Source organism: Stenella coeruleoalba (genome assembly GCF_951394435.1).
Source record: "Stenella coeruleoalba genome assembly, chromosome: 1".
NCBI lineage: Eukaryota > Metazoa > Chordata > Mammalia > Artiodactyla > Delphinidae > Stenella > Stenella coeruleoalba.
In genome coordinates, this window is record NC_137169.1 from 175,149,608 (window position 1) to 175,177,460 (window position 27,853).

General features: G+C 44.0%; 1 long non-coding RNA gene across 2 annotated transcripts; it reads right to left on the minus strand.

The window, feature by feature from the left end:
* Positions 1–947: 947 nt before the first annotated feature.
* On the minus strand, positions 948–27,652 carry LOC307193592. 2 transcript variants are annotated; one of them, XR_013830359.1, is made up of 4 exons: positions 27,492–27,652; positions 22,937–23,152; positions 3,380–3,539; positions 948–1,052 (listed from the first exon to the last, which is right to left on the minus strand). It is a non-coding gene; the product is annotated as an uncharacterized lncRNA (long non-coding RNA). The 2 variants fall into 2 exon arrangements; XR_013830360.1 differs by lacking the exon at positions 27,492–27,652 and adding an exon at positions 23,336–23,471.
* Positions 27,653–27,853: the final 201 nt, after the last annotated feature.

Sequence of the window (27,853 nt, forward strand, 5' to 3'; positions counted from 1 at the left end):
CTGGGTGCCCTCAGCTGCCCTCTCCACACTTCTGAAAAGTCTACTCCAAGCTTTTTCCCTCCTCCCCACCAGCCCCACCTCCCCCACTTCCTCCCTGACCTCACAAGCTACTTCCCTCTGCAAGAACCGGGTGTGGCTGTCACCCTCACAGCAGGAGCTGCAAGCCCTGGAGAAACAAGCTCAGATTGTCAGGGGGTGATGGAATTAAGTTGCGGGTGGGGGTGGGATCTAGAGTTTGAGTGAGGAAGATAAAAGGAACACAAAAGGGAACTTAAGGGGCTTCCCTGGTGGCGCAGTGGTTGAGAGTCCGCCTGCCGATGCAGGGGACGCGGGTTCGTGCCCCGGTCCGGGAGGATCCCACATGCCGTGGAGTGGCTGGGTCCGTGGGCCACGGCCACTGAACCTGCGCGTCTGGAGCCTGTGTTTGTAACGGGAGAGGCCACAACAGTGAGAGGCCCGCGTACCACAAAAAAGGGGAAAAAAAAAAAAGGGGAATTTAAGACGTCTGGCCATGAGTAGAGGGGGTTGGAGCCAGAGGAGGAGGTGGAGTGTGTCTGAGCTGAAGTGAACCTTGCCTCCTGTCCCTGGTTTTCTCCCAGGCCTTCTCTGCATCCTTGGAGGTCCTTGGAAATCTGCCAACCCCTGAACAGGGCAGTTTCAATTCTGTATTAGAAACCCCCTTCTTTGCTCCTTTGCCTCATTCCCCTCCTACTCTTGATCTCCTCCCTTTCCCATTTTGCTAATGAATCTTTTGGGAGCAAGCTCTTGGGGTGCGCTGGGGGTAGGGGCACAGCTGTGGAGCCATTGGTGACCTCTTAGCTTATGTCTGAACTTGGTTCCTACAGACCTATGTGCCTGAACTACCTCTGTTGTGTGGTTTTCAACTCACCATCTGCCCTTAAATAAGGGTAATGGCCTTTGCCGGATGCTGTGCTGGACAACAGGAAGGAGGGCTGGGCCGGCCGTGAGGTAGGAAGATCTGAAGCCTTTGTACTCAGGTCACTCAGCTTTCAGTGAGGCTTCTTGATGGGATCAGGTCAAGGCAAGGCGATCTACATTAAAAACAAATTTAAAAATTCATCCCATCCACCATTACTAGAGTCACATTTGTTCATAGTAAAAAAACTCGGACAGCACAGAAACATAAAGACAAATAGGAAGCAAAATCACCCATAATTCACAACGCTGGGAAAAGTTCTCCAGGCATTTTGATGTATTTCCTTCTACTCTTTGCTCAATGAATATCTTTGTCTCTATCTCTACCTATAATATATGGTAACTACCATTTGAAAGCCTGCTTTTTTTTTCCTATTGGCTTTTTTTTTTGAGTATTTCCCCATTAAAAATTCTTCTAAAGCAATGATTGACATTTAATGAAGAGAGATTTGCCTTCCAAGACTAGACAATGTTCATATGCAGGAATTCATTTTGAATTATTATTGACGACATTAACATCCCCACTCAACACTACACACACACACTTCTGTCTGAAAGTTTATCAGGAAGTCAGGTGGATCAAATCCTCCTCACTGTGAGGGGCAGACTCTCCAGATGGGATTTGTAGGCTTGGGGTGGGGTGGAAGCCCGGGGGTGGGAGGTAAGCACACAGGGATTGTTTATAGCTGCTCATTCCCCCTCTTGAAGGCCCCACTCCTTAAGCAGAGAACTTCATCTGGGATGGACTGTGCTGGGACCAGGGCTCAAAACTATGTGGGTATATGTTTTGATGTTCAAGCAAGCAAAATGATTCAACATGAACTCTGCCCAAATAAAAATGGATCAGACAGGGAGTTTTATCTGTTTTCCTGAGAGTGCTGACATTCTCCACATCGTGGTTTATTTTCCTGCTTCCCTGGGCTGCCCTTAATTTTGTCACACACTCCAGAACAGAAGCATCCTTTCTGTGGAGATGGTGGCCAGCACAGCCCTAAAGGCCATCAGCACAGCCTATGTGTCCAGTCCCCTAGGGCACAGTTCTTGGTAATATTTTGGATTTGGTGGGGCGAGCAGAGGGTAGGAGAATGGGGGTATAGGTGGGAATTACGGCCAACGGCAACTGTGAACCCATCTGCAAGAAACCTGACACAAGCCGCAAGTGAGAGTTCCCAAGGAATGGTTCTGAGGGCCAAGTTTCTCAGCTTGGAGGGTCAGCAGCTTGTTTATGCAGCTTTCGACACCACTGGAGGTTGGAAAGAAGCGAGAGGAAAAATGAGAGTAAAGGTGAAGGAATAGGAGCAGGGCTTGATCACCAAGAAGCCAACTATCATGGTCAGGCATCCAAAAACAAGGGAACCCAATATTTAATATTTCATAAAGAACATTCATGTATTGCCTGGAGGTTAGGGTAAGGTGGACAAGGGGGAGGTGATTAAGACCTTAATTATTTCCAGTTATTAGGACCTCAACAAGTCCTAATGGACAGAAAGGAGATGGGAAAGGAGGAAAAAGAGGAAGTTGGAGGATAAAAGGAGAGAATGAAAAGCAAGGATAGAATCCATTTACAAATATGTATTAAGTGTTAATTATGGTGTAGGCTTTGTGTTAGAAGCTAGGAACATAGAATTAAAATTTTCAAGCTGTGCCTTCAAGGGATAGCGCACCCTAAGCTATGTGTTCCCTAAGCCCTGCCCTAGTGATTGCTTCTAGAGATCTTTGTTGTTTGGGTGAGTCATATGGAGTCAGAGGCTGTGTACAGATTTCTGGGCTCCAGATACCATGCTGGTCCTATTCACTGGGTTGGCTCCTGAACTAACATCCTTTTATGGCTGCCTGTTCTTCAGGAGGAAACCCAATCTCCATCTTTAGATGGAATGTGTTCTAGAGCCATGGGGAGGGGCTGCAACTCTATAAGGAAGACCAAAGAAATGTCAAATATCTTCATTTAAATAGAGTCTGGCACGTTCACCATTTATTTATTCATTTGTTCATTTTTCAAACTTAGAGATCACACCTTATTGCTAAAGGTGAGGTCAAAAAGAATATACCCAGCCATTTCTTTTCTATAGCGCTTTATTTTATTTTATTTTTGCCTCACAGCATGTGGGATCTTAGTTCCTTGACTAGGCATCGAACCCGTGCCCCCTGCAGTGGAAAAACGGAGTCTTAACCACTGGACCACCAGGGAAATCCCTCTGTAGCACTTTAAAACACAGGAAAAGCTGTTATGACAGCCTCTCCCTGTGGCATTAATGATCTTAGTAACAAGTTAGACCTTAGACCAGATTAAGAAGGGAGGTAGAACCATTCTTGAATCACTGAATACTGGGGACTATATAGCCTCAAGGTGAAACCCCTCAAGGTTGAGCGTTGGGGACAGATGTGGGAAATCTGCTTAGAGCTTCTTATTCTTGGCTCTGATTGGTATCCAATGGCTCATTACCTGGGCAGAATCACGGAAGGTGTGTGTGATGCTGCTGAATCCATGCTCCGCACCATCAGCTGCCTTTACCATCAAAGGCTCTTGGGAGACCAGGCTGCTGTCATGTAAGGCTTGAGTTACAGAGATGAAGAGGATGCATTCCCTGCCCTTGTGTTACAGCCTAGGAGAAAAAGCAGGAAGGTAAACAAATGATTGGAATTTGAAGCAGAATAAAGTGAATTCTGAACTGTGGAAGGGGCAGTGGGTTGTGGGGACTCAGACGTAAGGGCATTTAATTTAATTATCATGCAGGATTACAGAAAATTTCATGGAGACGATATTCATTTCAGGTGGACCTTCAAGGCTAACTAAGATTTCACAGGTGGAAAAGATGGAAGGACATTTTCCAGGCTAAGGGAGTTACATGAAAATATGAAAGCATGCAATGGGTTCCAGGAGAAGCAACTCTTGGGAGGTAGCTTGAAGGGAAAGGGAATGCATAGAGTGATGAAGTAAAAGTCATGGGTAGGGCATGAGACCCACAGGAAGAAACTCAGCAACCTTCCCATGGATGTTCAGATGGAAGGCAGTGCAGGACCATTGGAAGAGTGTGGTATTCTAAGTCAGGCACACCAGAGTTTGCCTCTCGACTCTAGGTCACTGTCGCTGACTGACATTGAACAAATTATCTCACATCTTTGATCCTTATTTTCATAATGTATAAACTGCAGATGTTATTCTTACCTCTCAGACTGATGTGAAGTTTAAATGATATGATGTTCAGAAAATGCCAAACAAGTGCACATGATAGATCTTCATTAAATGTAGCCCCTTTGTTTACCCCCTCAGGTGGAATAAATTAGAAAATGTAGTTGTGCATCAAAAGGTTGTCTGTACTGTCATTCATTTTACAAATTATCAACCACCTACTATGTGTTAGGTCCTGTGCTAGGTGATGCAGGATATCCAAGATGCAAGCTCTCAAGGAGAGAATAATACAGCTGGGGGGATGATATACAAAGAGTCAAAGTTAGGTAATAGTCTGAGATAACTAGCTGAGAGCCATCCTAAGCTGTCTGTGATTGATGAATGAATGAGCGTCCAGACAGTGAACACTGTGAGTGAAGTACAGGTGGACAAAGGGCAGTGTGAGGTCACTGAGGGCTGGGGGATTGGGTGGCTGGAATTGTGTCAAGGAGCAGAAGAAATGTGAGCCAGACCTCAAACACGGTTAGCATTTGGTGAAGCCGAGGAAAGGAAGAATTGTGCTACATGGTAAAAAACCACTCGTGCAGCAAGGTGAACTTAGGGTGCAGTCTGGTTGGATTGTAGGAGGAGCCCTGGGAGGTAAGGCTGAGATGGGGGTGGAGGTCAGATTATGGAAAGCACTGGAAGTCAGGGTAGGGACTTCAATTTCCTTTATAGACAATGTCTTTTTCATTGTGTGTTCTAGGCCACACTATCTGATCTGCCCACCAGATGCAAATGATCTGTCCCCAGCCACAACTTGTATTTTTTATGCCACTTATTCTCTAGTATTTATATATTGCCTTATCTTATTTTCTCTGTTGGATATATGTGTCACACTGTGCACAAAGCAAGATTGTAAGTTTCGTAGGACAGGTCACATAAGGATTTCCTAACTTGACATGACTCAGAGTGGTAGCACACCTTAGAAGCTGAGAGGAAAGGAAGGCTTAGGGATACCCATCGAGAAGCTGAGGTCATACGGTGGTGATGGCTTGTAGGAAGTCCCAGCCACTGCATGGGCACCATAATCAGCGTATTTGTCATCTCTTCAATGTTGATCTTAATGCTCTTGGTGTTGCCTTCATGGTTTGGTCCTCTAGTTAGAGCAATATCTCTATGGACTATATTTGATGTACTTCCCATCCATTAATACAGAATCCTCAAATACAAGTGGAGGGGACACTTTTATGATAAAGGGTCTTAGACCTTCCAGATTCTTTTGAGCTTTGCCTGGTCAAGCCCCTTGACTTTCCTGGAAAAATCAACCAATCATTTAACAAGAGAACTGCTATGTGACCCTAACCCTCTTACCCTCTAGAAATCCCTGTCCTTTGGTATTCCCAGCTGCCTTTCTCAGCTTATTCCCGAGGAGGAGATCAACCAGGAATCTTGGGAATCAGATGACCAAGGGTGGACAGCAGAACTACAGAGCAAACCTGGCCTGCACCAGTGTTTGCTTTGGTTTAAAGAGTTACTGGGGAGAGTATACTAACCTTTTGTTTTGCAGGAGCTTTGCTTTCCTGGTAAATAGCTGTTTTTTAATAGCAATTTCTCCATGTGACCAGTTGAACAGATTCCTAAAATAGACCTGATTCACTTCTTTGTGGATCAGCCAGGATGGCAGCAGTGACATCTGGGTCACTGGTCCCACTCACATGCCAGAACAATGGCCAATCAGGAGTGCGTGGGTTCTTTATGCAGGGCACAGCTGTTCCTTCCTCTCACTGCCTCCTGAAGCTTTAGCCTTTGGTAGCCCTGATCACCACCAAGTGCTAGAGTCCTCAGATGAGTGTTTGCCGCCCCAGACACTGCTAGACACCCTCACTATGGGGCATGCACATGAGTGGTCTCTGGAGTAAATTACTTTGGCTCTACAGACACTTTTTAACTTGGTTTTCCATGAAACAACAGCAGCTAAACTGGGGTGTGGGTGAATATGGGACTGGAAAGAGGCCATACCTAGTTGTTCCTATAAGGAACAAGGACATTGAGAGGTAGGGGGAGTCTGTAGCTGGTTGGCTGATTAGGTCACAGCCAAGTTCTCAAGGCCCAGCAAAGGTGGCTATCATTTTTTCCTTCCTCTTATATGTATTTTCACTGGAATAAGACTAGCCCTTTACAGACACCCCCAAGTCACATTACATACATGCATCTTGTGCCAGTTCCCCCTCTGGTCTATGTCTTCTATGATTGTGCTGTTCTTTTCTCCTAATAAGTCCTTCCCTTTCCTCTGTATCTATTCAAATCTTTCCCATCCTTCGAAGTCCGACACAAAGCTACTCAACATGACCCATGAGCCTTATTTTGGATCCTTGAAAATGAGGGTGTCTAAAAACATAATGGCCTTTGCGTGCATTTCTCTTTCATTTAGTTGCTGACCAAGGGAGTCTGACTTTAACCTCTCTGATGTTTAGTTTGAACAAGTCAAATTAGTAAACATTAAATGAGCATCTGCTAAGTACACTTCACTCTGCTGGATCCTGGTAGTGAGACCTGAGGCCCTGCTCCTGGAGAAGAGAGTCGAGAAGCCTTTATTAGTTGCCTTCTTAGCCCTAATGGGAAGTGACCATGATAGATAAGAGCAGTAGCCACAGGCTGTTCAGGGCAAGAATAAAAACAAGGAAGGGGTACTAAGGGGTCAGAGGGTCAGAAGCGGGAATGAAGGACTTCAGGTTCCAAGAACACAAACTTGTTGGTTCTCAAACTGGTTGGCCTGAGGTGACTCAAATAACCAATTACGCAAGTGACACAGTAGTCACCAGAACAAGATGAGACCTCCAAGTGAGGGGAGCCAGCCCCAAACTCTTTCTGGGGAGCAGCCAAACATTCAACAGTCATGGAACCAAGTCAGCAAAAGTCCCTGAGAAGAGCTAAATTTATCCAGGTTGCTGGAGATGATTGAGGGCATGAACTTCAGGGAAAGAAATACAAATGAGGAAACACTTATATGCCAGGGAGAGAGAACAGAAAAGATGATACCCATGGCTGGTGAATCACAGCAGCAAAAGAGGGAAGTCTCATCAATGCTGACCAGTATATATCACAGTATGTGGGGGACGAGGTTGGGGTGGGGGGTGGGAGGGGTTGTCTTTAACTGACACACTTGAGCCTTCCCGAGGATTTAAAGATGACAGAAGACCAGGAACCTCATCAAGCTTCCACTACCTCTAATGACAGACAGAAATGCAATGTTTTCTCAAAGAACTGGGTGAACAGCTGAGAGTTACAAAAGCATGTCAGCTCATACCCAATGATTGACGCATGCAATGCTCAGGGTGCAATATCTTGGTGACGTGATGGTAGAATCCCTATTAATGGTCCACAGAGAAAATGCTGAGATCATTGTCAGCTTGGGCAATGTGTCTAATTTGCAAGGAGTTGGAGGAAAGCCAAGATTATTAAGTGTTATCTTGCCCACTCAAGGGTGGTTTTCAAGGGGAAGATGAGCAGAAGGAAGTAGGAGGTGAGGGAGCACTTGTTGAGTACCCACTGGTACCTTTTCGTAAATACTATCTCATTCGATCCTTTGAGGTAAGCATCTTCCCCATTTTAAAGATGAAGAAAGCAAGACTCATGGGGTTTACATAACTCTCACAAGGTCACGCTGATTAATTGTTAAAGTTAGGGTTCAACCTTAGGCTGCGTAGCTCCAAAGCCTGGGCTCTTTCTTCTCCACTACAGTGCTTTCCAGCTCTCTCTACTCCCTTTGGGTATGAAATCCCAGCCAGGGAGAGCCTCCAGGGAGGGCCTAGTGTAATTAGGACATGGGGGAGGAGATCTAGAACTCCTTGCTCATAAAACCTACTGGATCTTGGATCAATCAAAAACTAACAATCAACCAACAACCCCTTCCAGGCCAACTCAACACTTCCCTACTTAGAATTTCTATTTTTTCTAAAATGACATTTCCCTGAGAAATACACTTAACTAGGTGAAAGGTGCATGTCATTGCCTTTTCCCCTTTGCTTTTAGCAGATGATAACCTTTTTGGTCATGTCCAGTCTCCTTGGCCGTTCTCCTCATCACAGAGCAAGTGCATGTTTACCCAACCTTTATACCACATGGCTCTGAGCAGCACATGCTCTGATCTGGACCAGGTTCATTTGGCAGAGGGGTAGATGGCCTTCCACTGACACTTACAGGAAACACCTGTCCTCCCCAGGTTTCCCTGGGGCCCTTGCTAGTGGCAACAGTGCTACGATGGGGGCAGAGTGGGCAGCAGCTTACTTTTCCACAGGAAGTCCAAAACTTGTTCCACCAACTTCTCCAGGATGAACCTGGAGAAGTTTGAATGCCTTTGCTCACCCTTAAATCCTCCCACTTCCTTCCTTCTATAACTTCAAGCACTGGCTAAAGATACTTATGACACATGTTTAACACTCAGGAGAAAAACAAGCAATGAGTTTAAGACGCATAAGATGGTTACTCAGAGACAGGTATAGGTTCCAGGCACTGCTTGTATTCTCCTTTACTCTTCCTGTCCTAAGGCTGGTGTTCCTTAGGATCTTGTCTTGGGCATCTTCTCTTTTCAGTGTACTCATTCTCCCGAGGCACTCTCATTCTTCAGTGTGACAGTGATCACCACCTAACTTGTCGATGACTCTGAAATCTCTCACCTCAGACCCCAACATCCACCTGTCCACTAGACACCTCTATCCGGAAATCCCTCAGGACATAGTGGGTGCTCGATAAGTCAATGTTGAATTCATGGACCATCTAAACCCTAAAGGTTGGCAGCTCAGGGAGAGGTAAGCCTCTGACTTGTTGGATTTTATATCTCCCCTTTTACTGTTGTTGCTTTGTGAGGCAGTCTGGAGTGGTGGAAGGATCACAAGTCTTAGAACTACAACTGTGTCCAGATCCTGATCTTGTTCTAAAATCTATATCTATTTATCTATCTGAAGGCTACAGGTCAAACTCTGAGGTTGGCAGTATGGAGTCCCATCCAGGGTTCTAGATCCAGTTCTGATATGGGTAAGCTGCGTAGCTTTGGACAATCTCTTTGCCTCTCTGTTTCTCCGGGGACAGTTGAACTGGATGATTTCTAAGGTCCTTTCTAACACTTAACCTTTCAGTGTAAAGCATTCTATCACCTCAGTTAGGATGGGTTTTTTTCTGACTAATTAGCTGATAGTTTTTGCTGGAAGGGGATATTATAAATCTCAGCAAGTTGGCAAATTTCATTCTGTTTTTCTATAGCTTTGTGTAGATCTCTCTGAATGAGGCTGAGAACTAGCTGTTGGCTTCAACACTGTTCAACATTCAGGCTTCTATCATAGTAGATGTACACGTAGCTGGCTTAAAGATCAAGGTAAAAATATCTCTTTCCACACAGACACCTATTTTTGTCTAACTCATCCCTTTCCCTCTTCCCGAAATGAGGACTGGCAGAAGCAGCTGTTGCCTGAGCATACCGGGCGGGGGTTTGTCTGAACGGGTGACTGTGGTAAGGAGCTGTAACTCCAGGTTGGTAACTGCTTGATAAGATGCCAGATGTACAAACGATGCATCTAGGTGAATTGTTATTTTTCCAGCATTCACCTTGGTAGGTGCATAGTTATTCTAAAACTGTCTGGGGGCTACTATATATTTCGGAGAGTAAATTAATTTAAAATTTAATCGAAGCGACATAGGCCCTGAGTTGGAACAAGTCAAATGCGCTAAAGATACTTATCAACCCAGCAGCCCAGTGGCCTCCTGACCACCTTCCCCCACATCCTGCTCCCTAGAGGCAATTACATTCATCTTCCAGCTCTTTCTTGTGATATGTACTTCCATTTTTTTTTTTTTTTTTTTTTTTTTTGCGGTACGCGGGCCTCTCACTGTTGTGGCCTCTCCCATCGCGGAGCACAGTCTCCAGACGTGCAGGCTTAGCGGCCATGGCTCACGGGCCCAGCCGCTCCGTGGCATGTGGGATCTTCCCAGACCAGGGCACGAACCCGCGTCCCCTGCATCGGCAGGTGGACTCTCAACCACTGCGCCACCAGGAAAGCCCCTATTTTTAAATAATATACTCATCCTGCTCTCACTTGATTAATGATTTGACATTATTTTTAAATTTTTACTGTAAATGAGGTATTAGATTTCTCATACCCTCTTTTTTTCTCTAATGCTTCCAATTCCTATTCCTCCAACAGAGAATTAAAAACAATATTCAGGGTTTACATTATTATGATCACTGATAGATTGTGCATGCCAAGCCTAAGGACTATGATTTCAACCTTTTGCTTTTTCAGGTAATTCACGGTAACCTACTCCCTTCTCCTCCTCCTCCTCCTCCTTGTACTCATCCTCCTCCTTCTCCTCCACTTCCTCTTCCTCTTCTTGTACCAATTACCTTGGTATCTATGGCTAAATTCCCCTACACCATTCAACATCCACTCTATATACATTTCCATGTGGTCAAACCAGGTGTCAGTGGAGGATGGAGATAATTTTGCATTTGTCTTGAAGCTTGTTATGTGTCCAGCTTCATTTTTTTTCTGTAGCTCTTCCTCCAGGATGCTCTGTCCTCCAACTCCTCTTTGGGCTTGCTCTCCAGGCTCACTGAGAACCTGACTACATGGAAATTCCCTTCATAGTCATCCCGAGGATTTCCTTTATCTTTCTCTTCTGTTGCATCTCCCATTTCCTGGATCCCATGCCTTCTTCTCAGTTTACATCTTCATTTTGGTGGGGCACACTCACTAAGAATTCCTGAGAAAGCGTACATTGGCAATGTTTTGAAATCGTGCTTATATGAAAATGTCTATTATATGCTCACATTTAATTAAGACTTTTAGTTGGGAATAGTTGAAAATAATTTTCCTTCAAAAATTTTTTTGTCTACTAGCTTAGTCTAGTGCTGATGTTGAGACGTTTACTACTATTCTTATATCTCATTTCTTTGTCTGTAACTTACTTTTCTCTGTAGAAGCTTTTGTTTATCCCTAGTATGTTGAAATTCTATGATTTTATACATTAGTGTGAGTCCTTTTAAATTCATTATGTTGTGCACTTGATGGGCCCTTTCAGTCTGGGACCTCGGATTCTTCAATTTCTTGTATTATATCTTTGATAATTTCTTCTCTATTATTTATTTTTTCTTTTCTTTTTCTTTCTGGAACTATCACTAGTCAGAAAAATAACTCCCTGGATTCTCTTATTTTTAAAAGATCTTTTTATCCATCACTGTACACACTTTCTCTTACCTTTTGGAAGAGTCCTTCAATTTTATTTTTTACATCTTCCACTGAGTTTATTGTATCTTTAGTTCTCAAGCACTTTTTCTTATTTTCATGGTTCCTTTTGCTGTTGTTTTGCATCTTCTGCTTGTTGCATGGATATAAACTTTCCCTTACCTCTCTGAAGATACTAATCATGTACGCACGGTAGTTTTCTGTTTTTGGATTGCCTCTGCTTCCTCCAAGTTGCTTTATTACTGTTTGTTATTATTTTCATCTTTCATGTTGGAGGGTTTCCTTAAGCATCTGAAGTTTCCTGGTTGTCTGCTCTTATTTAAGAGTGAGGTCTGTCAACTGGTAGGCTACATTTTACAGTCATCAGGTGACAAGTGGGCTTTTTCACACAGAGCTGGTCATATTCAGAAGACAGAAAATGCAGTGCAAAGGCCACAGGGGTGGAATTGAAACAGGGGTCAATGAATTAGTATGGTAAAAGTTCAGTGCTTTTCCCTCTCATTTAGGGTGACTGTTTCATTCTTGAACTTTAGAAATCATCAAAGGGATTAATAAGTTATTATCCCTTTGAGGTCATTTCAAATGCTGTCCAAATCTTGGAACTAGATTCAAGGTTGGAACTGCAGCTCATTGAGCCTGAAAAGCACCCTCTTTGGGGGGGGGGGTGGGCACAAACAATCAGCTGGAAAAGATGAAAAGAAAGATTACTTGGATATTATGACTATCCAGGGAATTGGGATTGATGCAACTGTGGCAAGCAAGAGTGAGACTATATAGATATAAAATCCTAATGTTATATGATCTTTCTGTTTGACTTTCAAGGGAGAAGCTTATTGCAATATCACTACAGGATCACTGCTGTTGACTAGGAAGCTGCCTACAATAGGATAGTCATATGGGGATGGAGAAATTACAGATACCACTGTCTTTAAATAAGTTGAAATTTCTTCTCCCTGCTCTGAAAACAAGTTTTCGTATTTTAAAGGAAAAGTGCCAGATCTGTACTCCCTCAATTCCAGCCATGGCATGCCATGAAAAGGCATCAAGTCCATCCTGGAACCCAAGGGAAATACTTTCCTCTCTTTCATCTATCTAATTATTTATCCATCCAACCACCTATCCTTATCCTATCTACTTGTTGAGACCAAGTTTGAGAAGCTTTGCTTAACTGTTTAATTCTACAGATTTCTCCTTTCCCTGAATACCTGCAACATAGCTATCAGCCTCATGCATTCTAGCATTCATGACTTAGATTGTAATTCATGACTTAGATTGTCCTCAGGAGCGGTCACGAGCACAAATGACTCCCAAGGGCTAGCAGATAATGTAAATGACGTCTTCTCAATGAGTCAGCTAATAGGGAATTCTGGGGACCGGAGTGAACTGGAGAATGGGCGCTCTCAGTAATGGGCAGTCACACCTTCACTCCAGTCAATTGCTGCCTGGCAGTAATTCAGGTTAGAAGTCATATACCTTCTAGTTTTTCAAGAGGAGCCAGATATCCAGCTTTTCGTGTGATCTTTTAAAATAATGGTTCAATTTTACAAAAACACAGTGTAGGACAAACACAGTGGGTGTTTCATGCTGTAGGTTTGTTTCCTCTGACATAAGTTTTCTCTCTTCAGGGGGTGATGAGCTTCTTGAGCTCATTGTTTCTGAGTCTCCCCACAGCAGCTCATGCATTCGCCAGCATGCATAATAGGTACCTGACAAATGACTGTCCAACTTTGCAGAATACCACGTTGAAGCCAAGCAAAATTTTTGCCTCAGCTGACTCTCTGTAGCCTATAGGTGGTGAAAAGAAAAATCTTCCCCTAAAACTCGTTTATGTATTAAAGCTTTCCACCCTGCCCCCTGAATCTGGTGAGTCTTGATGTATTTGTCTGGCAGGTTTAAATAAGGTATTAATGTGTTCTCTGCCATCTTTACATAAAACCCTCTCTCAACCTCATCTTTCCATTCTTCTATTGCTACCACTAATAGTGTAAACTCACTACCTCTTTTTTTATCATTTCATTCGTATCCTTCCACACGCCTAAGGAATCACTCTCAATAATAAGTGACCTCTTTGATATTACATGCGGTGATGGTAATCAGTGCTTCTCATCCTCTAATCTGCCTTGAATCAGGCTATAGCATTTGATGCTGTTGATTATTTCCTACTTCTCAAAATTCCTTTGTTCCTTACCCTTTGGGGGCTCTACTGCCTCCTGAATTTTCTTGCATCTTCCTAGATACTCCTCATCAGACTCCTTTCCTGCCCAATTCCCAAAATGCCAGTTTTCTGCAGGTTTTATTCCAGGCCCTCTCCCTTCTCCCTCCACACATTCACCCCGAATGACCTTATCCTCTCCTATGACTCTCCCCCACCATGAGTGCTGATGACGCCCAGTTCTACCATCTCCGCTCCAGATTCATCTAATCAGCTGCCTTCTGGCAGTGTCTGTCTCTGTTGATACTTCAAACTCACACGTCCAAGGCTGAGCTCATCTCTACTCTGCCCCTGCATATCCTCTTCCTGCATCCCTGTTCTTGGTGAAAGGCATGCCATCCACCTAGTGGCTCACACGTGAATTTCACAACTCCCTCCCAGTGCTGGCTTTTCCAATAAGCATGAAAAGGCACGTGCGTGAAACACCAAGAAAACAAAACCAGGATGCCAAAGAATTATTTGGGAAGAGTTTAGTGCTTTCAAACAGTATCAAAGTAGCCATTCTAAAATAAAACAGAAAATTTTTGGAATTCCATACACCTATTTTATTTTGAATGATGTATACACAGGAGCCTGATTGGGCATAAATTTTTCAGGGCTGAGAACCAGTACGTAAGTTCTTACTACAACCCTGATCATGCTCACCCAACCCCTCTCCACACCCAATTTGCTCCTAAGCCCTGTTGATTTTGTCTCATTAACAACAATTGAGCCAACTCTAATGGAATGTTGGGGCTTTTGCTGTCTGGTACCCGGCTTGCTACAGCAGCCTCTTAACTGGCTCTTCCTTCCCATCTGTCCTTCACAGACGATGTATCTTCTTCACAGAGGAAATATCTGCTTCCTGTATGTCACTCTCCTGTGTAAAATCTTTTCATTGCCACTTAGTACCTTCAAGGGAAGTTCCAACTACTTGCCATGGCCCTGAACACCCTGCTTCCCCTCATTTGGCCTCCTCAACTCCATGCGCTACTTCACTTCTAGCCTTGGCCCTGGATTGTCCATGGTTATTCCACCCTCTGCACCCCTCCATGTCCCTGAACCTGAGGAAAGGGTCTGCATGAGAAGTGAAAAAAAAAAAAAAAATCAGAAGAATCTAAACCTCTGGTCTCCAGAAAAGAAATGAACATCCCAGCCCCCTCCATCTCTTAAACGTTTCTAAAGAAGAAATGAGCAAACATAGAGAAAGACCTCAGCCAAGAAATCATTTCCTTCTTCCCTTGGGATTGTCTTGTGGTCATAGCTCTTGCTCATCAAATGCAATTAGATGCATTACTGGGGCCACATGCAGAAGAGGGTCATTGTCTTCTTTCTCTCAATGCCTTGCTCAGTGTGAGCATCTTCACGTCACCAGCCACGAGCCAGCCACTCAGCTGATAGAACTCGTGTTTGCTGTAAACAGGGACTGGGAGAACACTCGCCTCCGGCCAAGGCTCAGCCTTGGCTGGGGAGGATGGCATTACTCACTGGAGCCCCATCCACTCCTCTCCCCAACATTGTTTGCCCATTTTCACCAGGGGACTAAAATGGGGATGGAGGGGGAGGTGGGAGAACACAGAGGAATGGGGCTGTTTGTTTTTTACTTGGTGTTAACAATACAACATCTGTTCCCCAGCCTGGCAGCTGGACCAAAGTGAAATGATGTGAGCATTCATTGGCCTCTGGATCAGGGGGTGGAGTGGGAGAAGGAAGGAGGGAGGGGTGTGGCAAGGGCCAAAGCCTCCCTGAACAATACCAATAGCAACACTAATGAGAATATCTTCCATACCACTTGGCAGGCGGGTCCATGGAACCCAGAGCTGGGTAACTTGATGTTCTGGCTGATCCACATGCTGTAACTAATGTACCTAAGAGCGATCTATGTGCCTTTTAAAAAATCACCCAATTAAAAGGATAGTGTTTACCTGGGAAATATCTGTTTTGGCTCATGCACTTTGACAGAAAATGTCTTTGTTTACCTAAGAGTGAGGCTGAGGGAGGTGAGGCTGAGAGGTGGAGAGCAAAGAAGGAGAATGAGAGTTGGAGGGAGAGCAGCAAGGACAACGAATGACCCACATCCTCCAGGTTTCCCTCCTCCCTTCCTCCTGTTCCTTCTCATTCTCTGATGCTGAATGCTGCCATGCTCCACAACTCAGGCAGTGGGCCTCGTCTCCCTTCTCTCTACAGTTGCCCTCAGGGTTTTCATCTAGTCTAGTGATTATACATCTCATCTAAATACTGACCATTCCCAATTTATACCTCTAGCACCAACCTATCCCCTGTTTTCCAGCCTCATATATCCAACTGCCTGCTTGTTATCTCCAGTCAGATATCTAAAAGTATACCCAGCCAAGCATCCCCCAAATGAGATTCTGACGTCCTCCATCTCCCAAACTTGCTCTTCCACAGTCTTCCTCTTCTCAGTTAATGGCAACTTCATCCTTCCTTGACTCTCCTCTTCCTCTCACATCCCACAACAAAACAGTTGGCAAATTCTGTTGACCTGACCTTCAAAATGGAACCCAGAACCCAATCACTTCTCCCCACTTCAACCACTGTCACCCCACTCCAAGCCATCATTAGTTCTTATCTAGATCATGATAACAGCCTCCAGACTGCTCTGCTTCCACCTATGACCTCCTTTCCCAGCCCATCCAGTCTATTCTCAACACAGCAGTCAGAGCCCTCCCATAAAATTGTAGTTTAGATCAGACCCCCCAAAAGCTTCCACTCAGACCCCCCAACAGATCCCCTTCTCACTCAGAGTAGAAGCCAAAATTCTTACAGTGGCCTGCGAGGTTCTCTGTGACTTCTCATGCTGTTAACTCTGCTTCAGAATGTACCAGGCACAGTCCCAGGACTTTTCCTGAACTGTTCTTCTCTCTGAGTTTTGCTTATCTTACTCTCTCATTTTTAGGTCTTTATCTCAGCATCTTCTAACCTCCCTTCTTAGTTTATTTTTCTCTATAACACTGATCTCATCTAACAGGTTATATCTTCACTTATTTATTTTGCTCATTGCCTCTTCCCAGTGATGATGCAAATGGTTCAAGAGTCTAAGACAGTCACCAACCAGAACTACAAATACTCTCCATTCTAGGTGCAACAAGAGTTTAATTTTGTTCCAAGGAAGAATAATGTTCTTTGTTTTGTTTCTGGTTCATGGTGATGTTCAGCATTTTTGTTTGACTTTTTTTGACCAAGGCAGTATATTCATCTCATGCTCTCTGCTGGCTCAGAATTAGAAAAATTCATCAGCACACGGAATAGGCACACAATAGTGAGACTGCTCAATTAATGCCTCCATCATAATCAGGATATGAAGATCAGTATCTGTAAGATTCTTTTCATTGGGTTTTATTATCATATTTTTTATAGCCTTTTATTACAGCAAACTGCCAAGTGATTTCTTTCTTTTTAAATTTCTGTCTAAACTTCATTGCAGTGTATAATATAAAATAATATTAAGAGGTAGCAATATTAACTTTATAGTATTAAATCCATCTTCCTTTCCATCCATAGATCAGGAGAAATAGGAAAAGTGCTGTACTCCCATCTCTGCTAGTCAAAGCAAATATTTAATATAAAACTTCTTGGTTCCATCTGAAAAGCTGACAGACCTCTGAGTCATAGGTCTTATATCTTAATAGCTCTTGAGACAGTTGCAGGAAGAAATGGTTGAAGGTGGTGGTAATAAAGTAGAGATTCCTTAAAATTAGTAACAGCTTCAAACCAAATGAAATAACAGTTTAGATTCAGTTGGGAGATTTTGATGTTCCAGGTTTATTCAGCTTCAGTTGTTTTCAAAAAAATCAGAAATTTTAACACAGCTAAAACAGTTTCTCTGTTCTTTAAAAATACTTCTGGCATTTTGTGAAGAGAAAGTGTAAGTTTATTTTAGCTAAAGGGATGTCAAAGGCTCTTCTAAATTTGATTATCAAATGACAGTCTGTCAAGTATTTGAAGACTTTCTCATGGAAGTCTGCAATTTTCTTGGGTAAATATCTTAGCTTCCTTCCAACTATTTCTTATATGACAGGGCTGCCCTATTCTGGGTATTGTGTCTAGTTGTCATTCAATGTGCCTGTTAATCTGCGAGTGTGGCACCAAGAACTGAATTTACCACTTCGCATGTGGATTGACCTGGACAAAATAAAGTGGTACTTCTACAGTCCCTCTTTGGAATTTTTTTAACTTCTATTAATCCTAGCCATATCAACATTAGTTTGTCAACCACATCACAGTATTGATTCATAATATCTTGTAGTCAACTAAAACCTCTAAAATATCTGCTGTTATTTCTTTCTCTTAAACAAGAGTAATTTTTAAAATTTTTATTTTGAAATAATGATAGATTCTCAGGAAATTGCAAAGATAGTACAAAGAGATCCCAAGTACCATTCCTCCAGCTTCACCCAATGGTTCCTACTTACTTAACTATAATAACAAAACCAGGAAACTGATATTGGTGCAACGTGTGGGCATAGTTCTTTGCCGTTCTAGCTATTTTTTTGACCTAAAAAATCTAAGTTCATCAAATAACAAACACTGTAACTACATAAGTTTCTTCAGATGTCGTCCTCTTTCTCCTGTATTGGAATAATTTATATTGTCAGAGTTGAATTTTTTAGAACTTCTCACTTCACTTTCCTCTCTTAACATTTCTTAATACTTCCCCTGACAAAAAACCAACCAACCAACCAACAAAAACAAAACAAAAACAAAACAGAAAACCAACCCTCCTCTCTCAGCATCCTATATCAGTAAAATGGTACCACCACTCACTCAATTACTCAAACTAAAATTCTTGGAGACATTGTTGCTCCTCTCCTTCACTTATACCCTATATCCAATTCATTAGCAAATCCTATCAATTTTACTTTAAAAATTTATCTTGAAGCTGTTTCTTTTCACACGCACTATGACCACCTTGGTCTAAGCTGCCATCACTCTGGCCACCACTGTGGCCTCCTAACTGACCTCTCAGTCCCACACTTGCCACCCTAGAGTCTATTCTCCACAGAAAACACAGAGAAATCCCTTAAAGAACTAAACTGAGCCATTAACACTACTCTGCTCAACACCTCCAGTGGCCAAATACTTGTTTACATATACATCACTTATTGTATGCCAAGAATGTTAGTGCTTTTTTTTTTTTTTTTTTTTTTGCGGTACGCGGGCCTCTCACTGCTGTGGCCTCCCCCGTTGCGGAGCACAGGCTCTGGATGCGCAGGCTCAGCGGCCATGGCTCACGGGCCCAGCTGCTCCGCGGCATGTGGGATCTTCCCGGACCAGGGCACGAACCCGTGTCCCCTGCATCGGCAGGCGGACTCTCAACCACTGCACCACCAGGGAAGCCCTGTTAATGCTTTAAATGTACTAACTCATTTAATCCTCACAACAACCCTCTGAGGCAGGTTCTAGTATGATCTACATCGTATAGATGAGGAATTTCTGACACAGAGAGGTTAAGTGACTTCCCCAAGGGCACACAGCTATTATGTGGAAGAGCCAGGATGAGACATGGGCAGGCCGGCTGGAGAGGGCACACTCTGCTATTCCGCCTTGTGCCTTTGGAGGAAGACACGATGTGGAGCCCACACTTATGGGGTGGGAGTTATGGTCCACCTCCTTGAGGAAGGATTATTTACATAAATTATTTGGAATTCTTCTTCATGGAAGAGTCACCGCTTCTCCATTTATTTGTTTGTTGAATCATTTATTTACGTCAGTGTGAACTCAGAGATATTCATTTTACACCTTGGGTTATAATTCAGTACTGCTTTGTTTTGTTGCTCAATTTATTCCAGTTCTGGCCATTGGGAATGCTTTCAGTTTGCTTCTGTGTCCCTTTGACATACCCCCATTAGTGTGGGGTTTTTGTTTTTTGTTTTTGAGTACTTCCTTACTTCCTGACACTGTAAGATGTTTCAAGCTTATTTTGTATATTTCTTGCCCTAGTTCTAGAATCAGCCATTTCTCCAAAGAGCTTGCTCAAACTACTTTTAAATTATATACTTATTTATATATTTGTATTTTATTCCTCTCTCCCCTGACTATACCGCAAGTTCCATGAGGACAGGAACTTTGCTTTATCCAATGCTGTATTCTAGCCATAGAGTGCCTAGTAACTATCAGTCAATTTTGTATGTGTTCAGTCCATTTTGTTAAATCAATTTCTGACATGGGACCAGTGTTCTTTTTTCTCTGAACTTTAATTTGCTCTCTAGAAGTTGGGAATATGCAACTCACCATTTACTTGTTTGCCTCTTCATGGTTATTTCCCCCTAAATTTTCCCTCATCTCTGCAATCCTGATGACTTTTTACTTGTTGATCAAAATTAAGTCTAGAATAGCGTTCCTTTATTGCTTCCTCATGTGCAAGAGTTCAGAGAAGTTCTGTTTTAAGAAAAAGAATGAGGCTTACAGTAGATTTCCAGATAACTGAAAATAATTCCTCATCACGTCTGTATTTTCTATGCTGTGTTAGAATAGCATCATTCTCAGTCCAGCCATGTTGCTACTACTGGTTATCCTTGTCTTTACATTTCCCAGATGGTCCCCTTTGGGCTTTCATCTTTGACTTCACGGATACTCGAGACTTGCTGTATCTGCTAGGTCCAGGAAATCTACAAAAGCATACCCTTCCATGGCCATGTTGCAGTTACCAGACACTGTCCACTAAGTCTCTAGAAAATCCTTAAGACTGCATTACATTCTTTTAATTAATTTATTAATTAATTTATTTTTGGCTGCACTGGGTCTTTGTTGTTGTGCATGGGCTTTCTCTAGTTGCGGCGAGCGGGGGCTACTCTTCGTTGAGGTGCGCGGGCTTCTCATTGCAGTGGCTTCTCTTGTTGCAGAGCACGGGCTCTAGGCGTGCACGAGCTTCAGTAGTTGTAGCACGCAGGCTCAGTAGTTGTGGTACACAGGCTTAGTTGCTCTGCGGCATGTGGGATCCTCCCAGACCGGGGCTCAAACCCGTGTCCCCTGCACTGGCAGGCAGGTTCTTAACCACTGCGTCACCAGGGAAGTCCAAGATTGCGTTACATTCTTATATGAAAATTTCCAGTTTATTTTGTTATTTAAACTCTGGTATTATTACTGAACTCTATTACAGTCATCCCTCATTATCCGCAGAGGATTGGTTCCAGGACCCCACTCATAGCAATATCCAAGGATGCTCAAGTCCCTTACATAACACGGGGTAGTATTTGCATATAGTCTATGCACGTCCTCCTGTATACTTTAAATCATCACCAGGGTATTTATGATACCTAGTACAGCGTAAATTCTGTGTAAATAGTTGCCAGCTCGTGGCAAATTCAAGCTTTGCTTTTTATAACTTTCTGTAAAATGGAGCTCGTAAAGGTGTCTAGCCCTTTGTATTAGCAACTGTGCCAATGTGTCTATTCAATCATAATAAATAATTTATTTCAAATATATTCCAGGGACTTCCCTGGCGGTCCAGTGGTTAAGACTCCGTGCTTCCACTGCAGGGGGCATGGGCTCGATCATGGTTGGGGAACTAAGATCCTGCATGCCATGGTGTGGCAAAAAAAACAAACAAACAAACAAACAAAAAAACAGCAGCAACAAAACGAAATATATTCCAAAATACCACCTTTTTATTAATTCACAGAGTTTCCTTCCAAATAATGCAAATTGGTGGAATTTTTTTTTTTTTTTTTTTTTGTGGTACGGGGGCCTCTCACTGTTGTGGCCTCTCCCGTTGCAGAGCACAGGCTCCAGATGCGCAGGCTCAGCGGCCATGGCTCATGGGCCCAGCCGCTCTGCAGCATGTGGGATCCTCCCGGACCCGGGGCACGAACCTGTGTCCCCTGCATCGGCATGCGGACTCTCAACAACTGCGCCACCAGGGAAGCCCAGTGGAATTTTTCACATCTATAAAAATGATTTTCTTTTTTTCTGAGGCAGTGGAATTTTTGTATGGCAAATTTTTATCTGAATCTATTGAGGATGGCATAATGGCCTTTGGTTGCAGCAAGCAAGAATGCTGTCAGACAGAAAGGGGAACTGGACGCAAGTGCAGATAAAACTATTCATGGTAAGTTCCCCATGTCCCCTGCCCCAAGCTGACCTGACACTAAATAAGAGTCTGTGGAGACTCCTTGCAGTGACTGCTGTAAGGATGTTGCTAAGGATATGCCCATCATATTGCTCAGTGTCCCTTTTATGAGGATCCTTCAGAAAAAGCTTTTCCTAGTTTTAGTATAAGCTCAATTATTCAACCAATATTCACTGAGGCTCCTCCTAAGTGCCAGACTCTGTCCTAAGAGGTACAGGCCAGGTCTTGTGCTCATGATTTTCTGTAATGGGAGAGACACACAGTAAACATATTATCAAATAAGTAAGTTAAAATTTTTCATGTAGTGATTAGGGGCTATGAGAAAAAAACAAGCAGGGTGAAGCAATCTCACATTGGGCTTAGGGGAAGAGGAGCCGCTTTCAAGTGGGCAGTTAGGAATCATTTCTCCGAGGATGGGACTTTAGGCTGAGGCCTAAATGACGAGAACAAGTCAGATGTGTGAAGATCTGAGGAAAGAGGAAAAACAGGTGCAAAGTTCTCGAGTCAGGAATGACCTTGGTGTGTTCAAGGAACAAAAAGGAGACCAGGGTGGCTGACGTGTGGTGAGGAAGCAGGGGGTTGGGAGCTGCTGAGATTGAAGGCCCAGAAGGACCTGGGCATTGGGCTTCCTAGGTGAAGAGGAAGTTGCCGGAGCTGAGAAACACACCTGGACTGCTCTGCCGTGTGTATCTCTGGGTCCCATGAACGGATATCTTAACCCACTTCCTGTTCTCATCTCCTGTTCAACAGCTTTGGGCCAGATTTGTGACCTTTGGTGAGTGCCTCGGAGCCTGAGTTGCGTATTAACTTCATTCACGGCACCATCTCGTGCCCAACTCTTGTGTGTCCTTTTTCTTTCTAATACTTCTTATTGTAGCTAGTTCTGGTTTATGATATGTTGTGGGTGAGTCACTTCCTGTCTTGTTTTGGATGAAGATGGGCGGACAGTGCATACACACAAAAACAATGGTGGAGGGAGGGGGTAGCAACATCTCCTTCACGGAGTCTTCAGAACGGGATGGATTTTTATCTATCCAGCTGAACTTAGAGGCTGTCGCCCCTGTCTTTGACTTTCTGCTGCTTGGATTTTAGTGTGAGGCTATGGGTTTGGAAGGGACTACTATTCGTTAGCCACCTCTCTAAGAAGGAAAGAAGAAAGAGAGGGAGGGATGCCACCAGGAATTTTTACCTGAGGCCACCTCAAGAGATATAAGATGGGTCCCGATGAAAATAGGAAATGTATTTCAGATCCCAGATACCTAAGAGGCCACAGCAGTCAGTTCCAAGAAAGTGTATATTAATTCCATGAACTCTGTGGAGTAAAGGGACAAAAAGAACTGGGAATGTCAGGAATTTCCCTCAAAAGTTACCTGGAATTGCTGTGGACTTCTCAGAGTGTTGTGGTCTCCACAGGCCCTTCACTCAGCGGTGATTCCAGGTGTGGCAGAGCCATCCCAGGCTGACCACTGTCCCCTGGTCATCTCTAGCTCTTGGCTAAACCAGACTTGAGGTTTTGAGAAGATACGCAGGCCAGGGATCTCGTCACGTTGTGGTAACTACCATGTTCTTCCCTGTTAAACGATCATCTAAAAAAAAAAGGTAAGCACTCAGAGTGGGTGTATGATGGGGGGTGGGGCAGGGAAGAGTCACTTACAGATTCTCTCCAGGATAGGGGACAAAGACAAAGGCCTGAGATCATTCTACAGGCAATAAAGTAGCATATCTGTTTTGCTTTAAAATAACTATCTTTCTCTAAAACTAATGCTAACCTGAGTCAAATTTGCCTCCATTCACTTCCTCCATAAATATTTCTTGAGCGCTGATTAGGTGCCAGGCACTTTTCTGGGCATGAGGATACACCACTGACATTACAAGCATCTTCTCCCTCCAAGGTGATCGGGGCCTTCTGCCTGTGATGACCACAATCCTGTCAATGTTCCCTGTCGCCCTGAACTTGCTGATTCCCTCTTGAATAATTGTACTCAATGAGCTGTACAAGGAGCTCATGAAGGAGGAGCTGGGTGAAAGCAGGGAAAGAATCTGGGTATTAGTTCTTGCAATACTCTACCACGAAGATGTCTGATCGAGAGAGCTGCACGCCCATGTGGCTAATTCCACAGTGGCTTGGGCCTCTTCCAACCCACTCTACGCCCTCCTTGCAAACTTTACATGAGCTTACATGTAAATTTTTCAAGTCGTCATCTCCTTCCCCTCTACCCTCCCCCTCCGAAAAAAGGTAGAGGGTACATTTCTTCCTCATTATTTTGCCTTTTCATGCCCCTCCTTACAACTGGCCTCTACCACAACTGGCAGCAGAAGCGCTGACCTATCATGAGAAAGACTTTCTGGGGGATGTGTGGCCTGGGCAGCAGCAGCAGGAAGTACAGGAAATCTCATGAGACAGTCTGTTCTTGAATACTTGCCCGTCTTCTTCTGCAGACTCATGAGGTAAAGAGAAGCATCCGAGTTACTGGGGAGGTAACTGAAACGGAGTCGCAGTTCTTAACTGTTTGAGGTTCACCCATAACTGGCAAAATAACCGCAGGGCACGACCGTTAGACTCCAGCCAAGCCTGCGGCCATGGTGCTGTATGTTGAGATACTTTTGATTCTAACGGTTCTAAGCACCCAGGGAGCCCAGCAGTTATAACTAGCAGTGAAAGTCATAAAGCAAGGCTTTGTCTGCAAGCACTATAATGTGCTGGCTCATGGAAAGATGCTGCTATGGAGTCCTGGGGCGGTCACGTGAGAGGGGAGGCATAGTGGTCTGTTTTCTTGAGGAAAAAGAGAGCTGCTTCCAAGAGGAAGGGCAAGCAGGCTGAGTCATAGATCAGAGCTGACTTCTGTGGAAGACTCAGGATGGGGCCCTGTGACGGCTCTTGTGCTTTTCTGGATGATTTAGCTAACTGATCACACACAATTGTGAGCTCTGGGATGAAGACACTGGCCTCAAGCCCCAGACTTCTAAAAGTTACATCACTTGTTATTAAGAAAAAGGGAGAAAGAGAGAGAGCGAGTGAGAACAAGACAGACAGACAGACAGAGAAAGAAAGAAAAGAAAGAAAGAAAAGAAAGAAAGAAGCTTTCTCTGCCACATCTCTGGCAAGTGTTGTCTCCTGATACAGCAAGGTCCATTCTTAGAAATGGCCAGGCTTCACTACCAGGGTTTGCTGAAAGCACTGTGTTAAAGCCAGCACAGAAAGACTGGCCCCAGGCTGAATGCTCTGACCCATCCAAATCCACCCAGGCACATGCCCAACTACCACACCCTGTCTTTTGTTTTCGGTCACATCTGATCCTCTGGTGCACACCTTGGGACACTGGAAATTCTAGGATGGTTTGCCTCTGTCTTACATACACCAAAACCACCAGGCCAGGCACAGTGGCTTCCTTAGAGATAGCATCTAATGAACCCAGTGGATGACTTCTTCAAGCAAGTTGGCAGGTCAACCTAATTTGGAGGAAGAAAGAGAAGCAGGCCAAAATATGGCCAGAGATCAGAGATGGGCCCTGGACCAACCATCACCAACCTAGCTAAAACCCCCCTCTGCTACTTCTCTTGCCTGGAGAGGAACTCCTCCCTAGGCTGAAAACATGAAGAGCAGAGCTGGGTATTGTCAGAGGCTGGGTGGATTACAGCCTGGAACAGGGCCTGCCAGTCAGGAGACCAGGACTGGGGTCCCAACCCAGCATTATGATCAGGTGAAGATTATCATCTGGCCATGTTGATAAGGCCCCCCAGCCTGGTTGTGGCCGGGGTGAGAGGGTTCCTACTCTGCTCCTAATCTGGATGGAAGGTATCACATAACTGATTTATAAAATGCAATTGATGCTACGTAAGCTCAAAACACTTAATATGTCTTTCTAAGTTCAGATATGTTTTTTTTAAATGGATGCTCTCCTCCCAGCTCCCCACTGCCCATAGCTGACTTGGTGATTGAGCTATTCTGACCACTCTTTTTAAATTTACAGTCAAGTTCTAAAGGTGAGCATTTCTTTAATAGATGTATAACACAGTCAATAAAATTAAAGGTGTATTCAAAAGACCTTTTTCCAAAGCCTGGGAGTGACTCATTTATTTAAGATGAGAGGGGCTGCTCAACTTCAGCTGGGCAGGGGTGGGAATGCAGGGATTTTATCACTACCTCTCCTGGGGAAAATACTAAGTAGCAACTCTCCCTACCACCATCAACACCACCCAGAACATAAAAACACACAAGAAACTTTGGCCACGTAGATTTTTTTCCAGACTGACCAGATATTTTCTTTTGTCTTTTTGAATTTTATTTATTTTTGTCTGTGTTAGGTCTTCACTGCTGCATGCGGGCTTTCTCCAGTTATGGCGAGCAGGGTCTACTCTTCGTTGTGGTGTGCAGCCTTCTCCTTGCTGTGGCTTCTCTTGTTGCGGAGCACGGGCTCTAGGCGTGTGGGCTTCAGTAGTTGTGGCTCGCAGGCTCTAGAGCGCAGGCTCAGTAGTTGTGGCGCACGGGCTTAGTTGCTCCGCGGCATGTGGGATCTTCCCAGATCAGGGATAGAACACGTGTCTCCTGCACTGGCCAGGTGGATTCTTGACTACTGTGTCACCAGGGAAGTCCCAGACCAGATATTTTCTAATGAGCATCTATTAGCCCTAGGGTTATTTATTTTTTTAAAATTGGAGTATAGTTGTTTTACAATGTTGTGTTAGTTTCTACTGTACAGCAAAGTGAAGGAGAGTTCCCTGTGCTATACAGCAGGTTCTTATTAGTTATCTATTTTATACATATTAGTGTATATATGTCAATCCCAACCTCCCAATTCATCTCATCCCCTCACCCCCCATATCCCTAGGATTATAATTAAAAGTTGCTTTTTTTGGTGTTTTAAGGTAAAATCTTCTTATAAGTAACACCATCATCATAAAAAGGTCAGAATAAGTGAGAGAGTTTGGAATTGACATGTACGCCCTGCTATATTTAAAATACATAACCAACAAGGACCTACTGTATAGCACAGGGAAGCTGCTCAATACTCTGTAATAACCTAAATGGGAAAAAATTTTGAAAAAGAATAGATACATGTATATGTATAACTGAATCACTTTGCTGTACACCTGAAACTGACACAACATTGTTAATCAACTATACTCTAATATAAAATAAAATTTTTTAAAAAAAGGTCCAAATAAAATTTCAAGTCCCTACCTATGGCCAATATATTTCTAAGTAACATCCAAAGTAACAATATTCCCATAAAAATGTTGGCATTGTGTAATACTTTCACCTGCCTTATCTGGTCCTTATGATCACATGAGTAAATTGGCCCAGCTCTACCATCCCCACTTTACAGTGAGGAGGAGCAGTGGATGTTGGAGCACATCTCTCCAGCCAAGGAAGGACACAGCCAAGGGGCACGTGACTGACCAGCAGACAGCCTCTCACTGTCAGCTCCTTCAGAGTGGCCTCAGCGGCCAAGATCCACCTCACCTGAGGCACGCCCTTCTCAGGGGTGACTGAGTGAGGAGGGGTAGAAAAGCCCAGCACTTCAGTCCCCTGCACGATGACCACAGTGGGCAACGCTCACCCCAGATCTCCCTGCCCAGGTCAGCCCAGGTTCTGTCAGATCTACGTTGCAGGTTGACTGCTTCCTCCGCCCAGCTCTGCTTCTTCCTCCCATCCTCTCACAGGTGTTGAACCCCCAAAAATATCTGCACCCTAAACTCCATCTTAACAACGTCCAAAGAACCCAACCTTTGAGTATGGATGCCAAAAAGGCAAGGGTGTGAAATGAGATTTCACTGGCTGGACCTTCACTGCCTGGTTGGCAAACTTGTCACTGGTGGTGAGTGAAACACAGACAGCCCCCCTGCATGAGGTGGTTATTCACTTGTTCAAACTTTAACTTCTGTGAATTGGGAAGGTGTATTGGTGGCAGGGGATGCACTAACCTGTGTAGATACTCCAGGTGTTTGCACTGTGTGGAGGGAAGGATGATGTTGTCAGATGGTTATTACTAAGTGCCACTGGTGCTCTGCATGAAGATGAAGATCGGATGAAGAGTCACAGGCAGTTGAAAGCCAGGTGTGGAAGCCAGAGGGCCTCTTTGGTTGCCCTGCAGAGGAAGAATGGAGAAAGACAAGGACCAAGCCCATGACTTAAGAGTGCCTGAACTTCAAAGACAGTTAAATGCCCAGCCGAGGCAGATCTGCTATGCCAAGTTCAGGGCACTGGTTGGAAAAACCTGAGACCCTAGCACAGTGCATGTGGGGACATGGTGGATCGTCCCTCCACAGGACCCATCCCTACCTCC